The 10,232-nt window shown below is 38.7% G+C and overlaps 1 long non-coding RNA gene across 4 annotated transcripts; it reads right to left on the bottom strand.

The window, feature by feature from the left end:
• Positions 1–922: 922 nt before the first annotated feature.
• Positions 923–6,744, bottom strand: LOC129350958 (uncharacterized). Of its 4 annotated transcripts, none has more exons than XR_008604556.1 (3): positions 6,457–6,639; positions 2,810–4,952; positions 923–2,708 (listed from the first exon to the last, which is right to left on the bottom strand). It is a non-coding gene; the product is annotated as an uncharacterized LOC129350958 (long non-coding RNA). The 4 variants fall into 4 exon arrangements; XR_008604557.1 differs by having other exon boundaries at positions 923–2,703; XR_008604558.1 differs by lacking the exon at positions 923–2,708 and having other exon boundaries at positions 2,750–3,154; positions 4,852–4,952; positions 6,457–6,702.
• Positions 6,745–10,232: the final 3,488 nt, after the last annotated feature.

Here is a 10,232-nt window from a genome sequence, read left to right as displayed (position 1 = left end):
AATGTTTCTGCTGCTCTAAAGTCTGGTCTCCAAAACTTCCTAAAAACTCTCAAAGTCTCTTCTGCTGCAGGTTGCTTTGTAGAACTGTTCCAGAAAACCTCACTAAACCACATGGAGGAGCCTCAAGATTGTCATCCAAATGAAACCGTACAAAAACCAAACTAGCACAACCCAAATGCTAAAGTCTCCTGCAGCCTACCAGAGAAGCTCTGAGAACAGAGAATCAGGACAGGAACTCTTACCTTCTGGACAACCAACGCTGGTTCACAAACAAGAATACAGAATGTGTCTGACCAGAAACCTCTGAAGACTCACTACAGCCAAGATAAAGACACAACTCAGCTGCACCAAATCCACTAATCACTGCACACATTAGCACCATGTGCTAACTGTGGCTAAAGAACCACATTTACCAAGACAACTATCCAGTACAAAGCCCTAAAACACACCAAGAAACACATTAAAGACGATTTTACTGCTGGAAGCTGCAAGCCAACGCCTAAAGAACAAACTAAAGCAATGGAACCAAACCCGGTTCAGTGGTGAAGAGAATCAGAGGAAATGTTTGTCTGCAGCTAAATAAAGCAGGAAGACACTGAGCTGCTCAGGTGTTCCTGATAACACCAAGCAGCCACCTGGACAGCCAATAGGAACACAGCTTACTGGAAGTCCAGAGGGCTGGCTTAGTGAAGGAAATTTAGTTTAAAGTTGAAGCAGAAAGTTAACAAAGAAAGTTGAAAACCACCTTCTGATCCCTGAAATCTCTGAGTTTTCACACAAAGAACACCTGAACATGTCAAACTGGTTCCATAGTAGAACCATCATTGTAAAAACGTCATAGTATGGTGTGTTGCTCAAAAAACATTAGGACCCGGCTGTCTCGGGTCGCTGATGAGCAACACAAAAACAGGACAAACGCTGGTTTCCAGGGGGTTAGGAGGATATTTATTTGAAAGAGGAAGTTTACAACAACACAACATGTGAGCAGAAAAATCACAAAGTCTGTCTTTAGTTCAGCTGAAAATATTAGTTTTTGTCCTTTTTATTGACCAAACTTTTCAGGAAGTAGATGAAGAATAATTAAAGCTCTCATGTAGAAGTCCAACTTATTTTGGATCCTTGTGGAGAGTTTAATCTGAGAGTTTGTAAAGCTGTTGAGTTTTTAGAGTCACATGGATTGTTTTGACATTTAATAACCAAGTCCTGAAATAAAATTGCAGTTGTAGATTTCTGTCATTTAGTCTGGACTAAACAAATAACAGCAGCATAAATCTCAAACGTCATTATAAGGAGTCTGGATTGAGGTTTCTCACTTGATAATGATCAAAACATGAAATTTAGGTTGGTTTAAAGGAATATTCCACCTTAAATCTTTGAATGTTGACCTAAAAGGTTGGTTTCAGGAAGTATTCCACCTACAAGGTCCTCACACATCCACCTTAATGGAACATTCCACCAAAAATCCTTGGACATGCACCTAAAATGTTGCTTTAACAGAGTATTCCATCCAAAATCCTCAAAGACACCTGAGGGGCTGGTTAAAAGGAATATTCCACCTAAAACCTCAAATATAGACCCCAAAGGGTGGTTTAGAAAAAATCCTTCAATGTAGACCAAAAAAGTTAGTATGGAGGAATCCACCTGAAATGTAGACCTGAGAAGTTGGTTTGGAAGAATATACAATCCTAAACATCCTTAAATGTAGACTAAAAGATGGTTTGGAAGAAAATTCTACCTAAAATCCTCCAATGTAGACCTAAAAGGTGAGTTTAATGGTATATTCCACCTAAAATTCACTACTGTAGACCTTGGAGGTTGGTCTGATGGTATATTCCACCCAACATCCTGGAACATAAACTTAAAAAGTTCAATCAAAGGAATATTCCACCTAAAATCCTCCAATGTAGACCAAAAAAATCTTGGTGTAAAGGAGTATTCCACCTTAAATGTAGACCTAAAGGATGGTTTGGAGTAATATTCTACTCTAAAATCTTCCAATATAGACCTAAAAGGTTGATCTGATGGTATATTCTACCCAACATCCTGGAACATTTACCTAAAAGGTTGGTTTAATGGTATATTCCCAGAAGAACCCTTGAACATCAGGCTTAATGGTATATTCCACCCAAAATACTTGTACATTTACCAAGAAGTCAGTGTAAAGAAAATGTAGACCTAAAAGGATTGTTTAAAGGAATATTTAAAGGATTATTTTCATTATTTAATAACCTGTTATCAGTCAGAATCCTGGTAAACTTATTTTCATCAGTTTTTTTAGTGGAAGTCACAAATAAAGGAGCTCTTGGTTTTTCCCGGCGTTACTGAGTCCAAAGCTGCTGTTTCAACACAGAACGTTCACATGCATCCACAAACCTCTCAGCACTCAAACACCCACAGACAGGAGGCCGGCTGGACCGAGGCTCGGCGGCGTCCTCAGACCCACGAGTCGGGGAGTCGCTGAACTTGTTGGTCCGGTTTGAAGGCCTCCGTGTGGTCCAGTAGAAGTCCACGTAGTCGGTGTTGGCTTTGAACCGCAGCGACTGGCCTCCATCAGGTGGACCAGCTCGTCCTCATAGGGCTCCTCCTGTAGCCTTGAGGGAACCACAGGAACATTCAGTAGCTGTTGGAGTTCTTCCTGTCAGGCTCGTGGTAGAACGGCTCTGAAGAATCTTGTACTTGTCTTATCTGGAACAATCTAACAGCCTAAACTGTTAACAGCAGTGTAAAGAAGCAAACACACAGGCAGAGATTAGGACTCAAACTAGATTTATTTTAGAAAACAAATCAGCTTAGAGGCATTTGTTCACACATGTGGCTGAATAGGAGGCCGTCCAATCAGACTGAAGGTCTTCACTCTGTAGGTTGTTTGTTGGGTGAGACTCTTGGACCTCCATCAGCTGACGTGGATGTTTGATGGTCTTCCTCTCTAGTGCCAGATGATTCATCCATGAATTCAGCAGCTACAGACTGAAATGAAGCTCATGCTGCCGTTATTGAATTCCTGTTCCAGATCAAATGTTCAGATCTCACCTTGAATGCAGCCGTCTGCTGTCTGATAGTTTTTCTCATTGTAGTCTTCAATAAAGTCTTTTTCCTCATGTCAGGATGTGGTGAGACTCTTTCTCAGTCACTGCAGACGTCCCTCATTGTGCATCTCCAGAGAAGAAACAGAAAAACTGATCACTGCTTCAGCATCAAAAGCTCTCCAGCATTGAGAGTGTTTTAGGAATTCATTCATTGTGTTGTGAACTTTGAAGGAGCAGAAACTTTACAGCTTCCAAAGATATGAGCTCCAATTCTGGATGTTTTAGGAAATGAAGTTCATCAAATGAACACTTGATTTTTGCTGATAACTCTCATTAAATTACTGAAGAAATCTAACATAAAAACCTGTAAACTCTCAGGCAGCTTTTGTTAAAGTTTGTCTATAATTCTATGATCATGTTCTGGAACCAGGACTCTGCAGAAGTTCCTTCAATCAGATACTTGTGTGTTTCTATTTAAGGCCTCAGGTTTGAACGTACAGCAGAGGATTAGAAAGAAGTGATTTTAATGTTTAAATCAGTCCAGTAAATGTTTGGAGTAAAAATGATTAAAATTTTGATTTAGATAGATTTGTGTCATAAATAATATTGTAGAGTCTCACTTAAATATCGCCAAATGAGTTCAGTGTATTTACATTTTATAGAATATTTGATTTCTTAATCTCAATACTGTAGAGTCTGACCTTAAATATTATAATAATGATGTCAATTTAAATAATAAACTTTTATCAGCTAAACTCACATAATAAATATCACTGCACAACCTGAACATTCATATTATTGAGGTAAATTTAAATAAATCCTGATATTCTAGAGTCTTAACTGGAATATTTCTAACATGAATCTTTTTGTATTGTGCTGATAAACAACAATAATCCGACTTTCAGATAATATTTATTGTGAGACTAAATTCCTCCACATTCTATAACTTTACCTGCAGCATCTGTAGGAATAAATAAAAATAGAATCTGTTCATTTCCACATTATGCACATTTATTTATTCTTAATATCTCAGACTGAATGTAGCTGGCAGTAAAAACAAACTCATCTGCTGGACTGAATTTCCCAAAATGGAAACATGGACAGAATTTAACACTCATGTATCCATGGCAACGCTAAAGTTTCTGCTTCTTACCAAAGTTCACAACACAAGTAAAGATTTTAATGTAAAACTTCAGGGATGACTGCTGACCATAAGTATTCTGATCAATACTTCATGATCAATATCAGGACAGATGTTACAATTCCAGCTGTTCCATTAGACTGCAGTTATTCACAGAGAAATTAAAACATCACATTCCTCATAAAAACTAGATGGGACTTTTATTAAATAAAGAGTTGGTGAATAAACAGTGTAAAAAGTGCAAAGCAGCTCCATTAAATCAGGAGATGTGAGACTTCCACAGCATGGATCACCATCTGCTGTGTTGATTCATAGCTGAATGTCAGAATGAACTGAGATAGAAAAGCTGCTTTGAGCTGCAACATTACAGTCTGACAATCCAACACCATCACAGTTTTCATCTGGTTGTTTTGCTCCAACATGCTGTGAAGTTCAGTTTTTACCTGAATCAATACAGAGATTCTATTTCCAACCAAGACTGGAATAAAAATTAGAATGTTATGAGGTTATTAATGCAACTAAATCCTTTCAGATGGAAGGATTTACTTCTAAGTTGTAATTCAAGTTTCAGTTGGAGCACATTGCATCCACAAAGAAAAACAGTGAAACCTTCATAGCAACATTTAATGAACCTAAAGCTTCCCTGTTGGCTCATTGGTGGAGTTTGTTACTGAGCATCTGAACCTTAAATCCAGTGAGACGACCATCTTCAGTCCAGGCCAGTCAGAGAACTTCAAGACCTTCCATCAGCTGGACTAGATGTGGCATCATCTCCCTCTGAACATCTGGATGACAGGAGAAAAGACAGAAATCAAACACAGATCACACAAATACAATTTATTCACTTTCATCATTTTATAAAAGTAGCATGAACTTTATTAAAACTTGACAACATCAGTAATGAAAGTAAATGTTTTTATCTCGTGTTGAAGCTAAATTTAAAGTCAATTTTAATGACAGTTTATCCTGAGAGGAGTGAGAATGGAGCTTTTCTTTCCTTTTTAGAATATTCCCTCAAAATATTCTGTTTATTATTGGCTTTAGAAGCATTTTTCTTATTTATTTTTAGATTCCTCAGACTGATGCACTTTGCTGGTTTGCAGATAATTTCATGTACAATGACAATAAAGATCTTCTATTATAACATATTTTGTTAAAACAAGAACTGAAACCTTCTCAACCATCTCTCAGTCTGCAAAATTCCAACTGCTACAAAGAATTATCTGATGTAGTTATTATTAGAATGACAGGAGCAGGAGTCATCCTCACTAATTCAGCTTCCACCTAGAAACAGAAAGACCACAAACAAACACACTGATAGACTCTCAAACGTTCAACCTCACAGCCTCAAAATATCTGTTTAGGAAGTGTTGTGTTTCTAAATTCTGCTGAAAGCATTGACAGACATTCTCTTACAAGGTTGTGTAAAAAGCAGCCTGTCCTCTGAGCTACTAAGAAATCTTCCTGAACAAAGTTTCTACATGTAAATCAGCTCAACAAAAACTAAAGCCTCAGTCAGAGATAACAGGTATCACAGATTATAAACAACTTTCTTTGTTAACTCAGACTTTCTGCTTCAACCTCACATAAAAAGTGGAGTTTAACTCATCAGGTGACTGAAAATGAACGGCTTGTGCAGTTCTAGATCCAAAAGTAGGATATTTCATCTCATGTTTTACTACAAATACATGCAATAATAAATAAATACAATGGCTGGTTGTTAGTTTATTCACTATTAATGTCATTTTATATACTGGATTGAACTTGAGCAGTGGAAGAGAGAAGGAATTTAATGAAATTATGGAGATTCAGAGGTAATGTTGCACAATGTTATGTTAAGCTCGGTTTAATTCAAAGCAGCTGAATGTTAAACTTCAGTGCAGCTGAACAGGTTTCAGTGAACCTTAAAGTAAAATAACTTTTTTAAAAGCTAAAATAAACAGCAGAGAAATACAGGTTGAGAAATTCCTTCCAATAATGAGGACAGCTGCAGCAGCAACTAACACAGGTGTTCAGCGGTAAGTTAGCCACCTGTGTTAATTAGCCCGCTAGCTAACTTAGCCGCTTAGCTAGCTAACTTAGCCGCTTAGCTAGCTAACTTAGCCGCTTAGCGAGCTAACTTAGCCGCTTAGCGAGCTAACTTAGCCCCTTAGCTAGCTAACTTAGCCGCTTAGCCAGCTAACGTGTCCGGACCAACTGCTCAAACACGACAAAACACAACTCTTCACAAGTCGCTGACTTAACGTACAACAAAACAACGCTACAGGTTAGAAGTACTTATCTTCTTACCGTGTTTCACTCCAAAAAAAAACAGGTCAACAGCAGCCAGAGATGCTAACAGACGTTCAGACCATATCTATGCCACTCGTCTGGTCCGATACAGTCTCCATGATGACGTTTCACGAGTACGTCAGAACGTAAGTCCGGACAGTTACGTACTGAGAAACGGCCATAGTCTTCTTACCGCAAAGGTACAAAGCTGCTCTTCTCCTCCTGCATCAGGAAACGTCTTCAAAGCTTCTTCAAATCCAAACGAAATACAATCAAAAGATCAAACTAACGTCATTGGTGCATTCATTAGCAGTCGGACAACGAAGTTGCGTTCAGGAGCGTCGGAAACCGGAGTTTCAATAATGTCAAATGTTCAGTTTGGTCCTGAACTTTGTGCTGGCTTTTGACTTTTTAGGTCTGGTTTTGGACTGTGTTGGGCAGGTCGTAGACTTTTCTTTTTAACCCCAAGAACACCCAACCTACCATCAAGCATGGTGGTGGCAGTATCATGCTCTGGGGCTTTCTAGATGTGCTTTAAGACTGGTTTCAGCATGGATGTTGGACTGGTTCTGGAATTTCTTGGGTGCTTTTAGGAGTAGTTTAGATTTGGTTTTGGTCCCGATTATTCACTGGTTTTTGACTTTTTCAGGACTGGTTTTAGACTGCTTTCTCGCTGGTTTTGAACTGGTTTTGGACTGGTTTAGGTCTGATTTTGGTCCTAATTTTGTACTGGTTTGGGACTTTTTAGGACTGGTTTCAGACTGTATTCTGACTGGTTTTGAACTGGTTTTGGACTAGTTTTGGACTGGTCTAGATTTGCTTTTGGTACTGGTTTTAGTCTGCATTCTAGCTGGTTTTGAACTGGTTTTGGACTGGTTTAGGTCTGATTTTGGTCCTGGTTTTAGTCTGCGTTCTAGCTGGTTTTGAACTGGTTTTGCACTGGTTTAGGTCTGATTCTGGTCCTGGTTTTAGTCTTTTGTAGCAGACTGTTTATTGGGGTATCAGAACGTGGCAGCTTATCCAACACTGTGCTTCAGGTGTGAGGTGGCTGTGCTTTAAATGTTGGTGAGAATAAATCCAGAACCACCTCCAGCAGCATTTCTAATCCCCACGTTGGGTTGTTCTGTGTGGCTGCTGATAATGAATAAACCCGGCTACAGTAGACGAGCTGTTTTCTCTTGTTTGTCCGGTCATTGATCAGAGCCGGACGGAACAAATCCGATGCCTCCCCCTCGCTATCGATACCGATGCTCTGGGCTGACTGCCATCATTAGTCCAGGAAGCAGAAAGTTTGTGTGTTGCGGGGGCTGAAGCTGCTCTTATTGCTTTTAGCCGAGTGGATAAATGCGTGGAACAGCGGCGCTCTTCTTTCATTTTGCCCTCCTTTGTTCTTTGCTTCATTTTTCTCCTGCTGTTTGGCTGCAGACATCAAAGCCGGCGTTCTGTTTGCTTCAGGACAGGTAAACATCCAGGTGTTGTTTAAAGGTGACATTTTAAAGGACGGGAGAGCAAAAGGAGGAAAAACACCTGGACTGTTTGGATAATTTTCTTGTTGTTTGTGCGTGGAGGTGCGATCCTTCGCCGCCTTGGTCTCTTTTCGTGCCTTCAAAGTGCACAGGTGTTATCTGTGTGATAAGTTGCTGTGTTTAAAGCTGCCATTATCACCTGAATCTCTGGTCCGGGAAGAAAGAATAAGAGCCTCCACATGATAGGAATCTGCTGGATAAGAGGAGGAGGAGGACGGAACATCAAGCAGCAGAAAAAGGTGGAAGGAAAATGCTCCAAATGTTCTCAGCTAAATGCATGGAGACAGCCCATAATGTCTCTCTAAGTGGTTTTCCAAATTAAGAGCGTGTTTCTTCTATCGGTGACTGCAGGCCGGCCTCCCGTCCAGATGTTTCTCCACATGTTGGTCTGGCTAAAGATGATGAAGATGATCCAGGTCTTCATCTCTGACACACTTTTACTATTTAGCTGAAGGTTTCTTTAATGATTAACCCCTACTCAATTAACAGGTTAACCAATTAAAAACACACTACTCACTAAAAGTTGGGGATATTCAGCTTTCAGGTGAAATTTCAGGATGAAGTGAAAACGAACTCTAACCTTCACAGGTGAACTTGCTGTGATTTTTCATATTTTGTGGTGATTTTACCTCTCCTTGTGGTGAATGTTGTATTTTGTGGCTCATTTTTGTCGTTCGTTGTCTTATTTATGTCATTTTGTGGTGGCTCTTGTCATTTTTTGTCTATTTTTTTTCATTTTCTGGCTCATTTTTGTCTTTTTTTGCCTCGATTTTGTTGTTCTGTGCCTGATGTATGTTTGTCCTTTTTTTTGATCTTTTTTTGTGTGCCTTTTTGCTGACTCACTTGTGTCGTTTGTCTTATTTTGTTGGTTTGTGTTTTCTCATTTTTTGTCTAGTTTTTGTCGTTTAGTCTCATTTTTGTTTTTTTGTCTCATTTGTGTAGTTTGTCTAATTTCGTCAGTTTGTGTTTTGTTTCCTTTTTGTGTTTTGCAGAGTTTCCTTGGGTCGTTTTGTCTCATTTTGGAACTAAAACCAGATTTATTTTTTAGTCTGTGCTACCTGGATGGATGTAAAACTGATCTGGTGTCAGTTTTTAGCAGAACTTGAATGTGTTTCTCATCCTGAAAATGGACAAAAATTACTAGAATGAACTGAAGAATTTTTAAAATTAAATTAATTTTCTAAACTGAAAAAATCAAGTCTACAATCACTCAAAATGACCAAAGTGGCTTAAAATTTGTCCAAAATGACTCATAAATTGTCCAGATTGATTCAAAATGTCTCCAAAATGAATCAAAATCTTTCACAATAACATAAAATTCATTCTCAAATCTTAATGACTGAAATGGTTTTTTTTTCTCCAAAGGACTCAAAATGTGTCCAAAATTACTCAAATTATCCAAAATTGATCGAATTTAGTTCAGAATGACATGAAAATTATCCAAAAACTGTCAAAAATGATACATATTTTGTACTGATTTTGCATATTTTTGCTGTAATTTCACATCTTTGTAGTGATTTTGAATCTTTTGTGGTGATTTTGCATCTTTATGTGGTCATTTCACGTTTTTAGTGCTGATCTGCTGTCAGTTTTTCCCAGAACTCAGATGTGTTTCTCCTCCTAAATGTCATGGTTCTATCTGCTGGACTGATGAAGTTCTGAGGCTCAGAAATGATGGAAAAAGTCCATTAAAAAGTGATAAATCTGGACCCACCTCTGTGGACTTCAAGGACCTGGAACTTTTCTCAGGTTTGGTTGTTTTTATGGAACAATCTTTCTCCAACTTTAACAGCTCTGAAGCTCATTATGGTAAAATGAATTTAAGTGATAGTTATTTTCCACAGAGAGCTGAAGGTTTTGTTAAATGAAGACGTTCTTATAACATATTCTATGATCTGAATAAAAACCTGATGGTAATATGTGTGTTTCGGTGGAACGGAGCAGAAGAAAGAAGCCGTGGAGAAGGTGTGAACCAGAAGAAGTGTTTCCAGCTGCTGCTGCTCGTGTTTCAGGAAATGAACAGAGAGAACAATTCCTCTAAGCCACTTTATCTGATCCTCATCCACACTCAGAAAATGGATTTTCTACAGAATCCATTCCTCCCGCTTTAAAGCAGCCCACCTCCACCCAGCAACACGGATGTAGGACAGGAAACAACATCTCAGAGCACCAGGAATATTATCTGTTCACCAGGAGAGCTTCTACAAAATGATAAGTAAGGAGGTTTACAGGAGAACAAGATGTAGACTCCGCTTTAACACACTTCAG

The sequence above is a fragment of the Amphiprion ocellaris genome, chromosome 17 (genome assembly GCF_022539595.1).
Source record: "Amphiprion ocellaris isolate individual 3 ecotype Okinawa chromosome 17, ASM2253959v1, whole genome shotgun sequence".
Lineage (NCBI taxonomy): Eukaryota > Metazoa > Chordata > Actinopteri > Pomacentridae > Amphiprion > Amphiprion ocellaris.
Note: the sequence above shows the minus strand (reverse complement) of the source record. Positions and strands in the feature narration are given on the sequence as shown.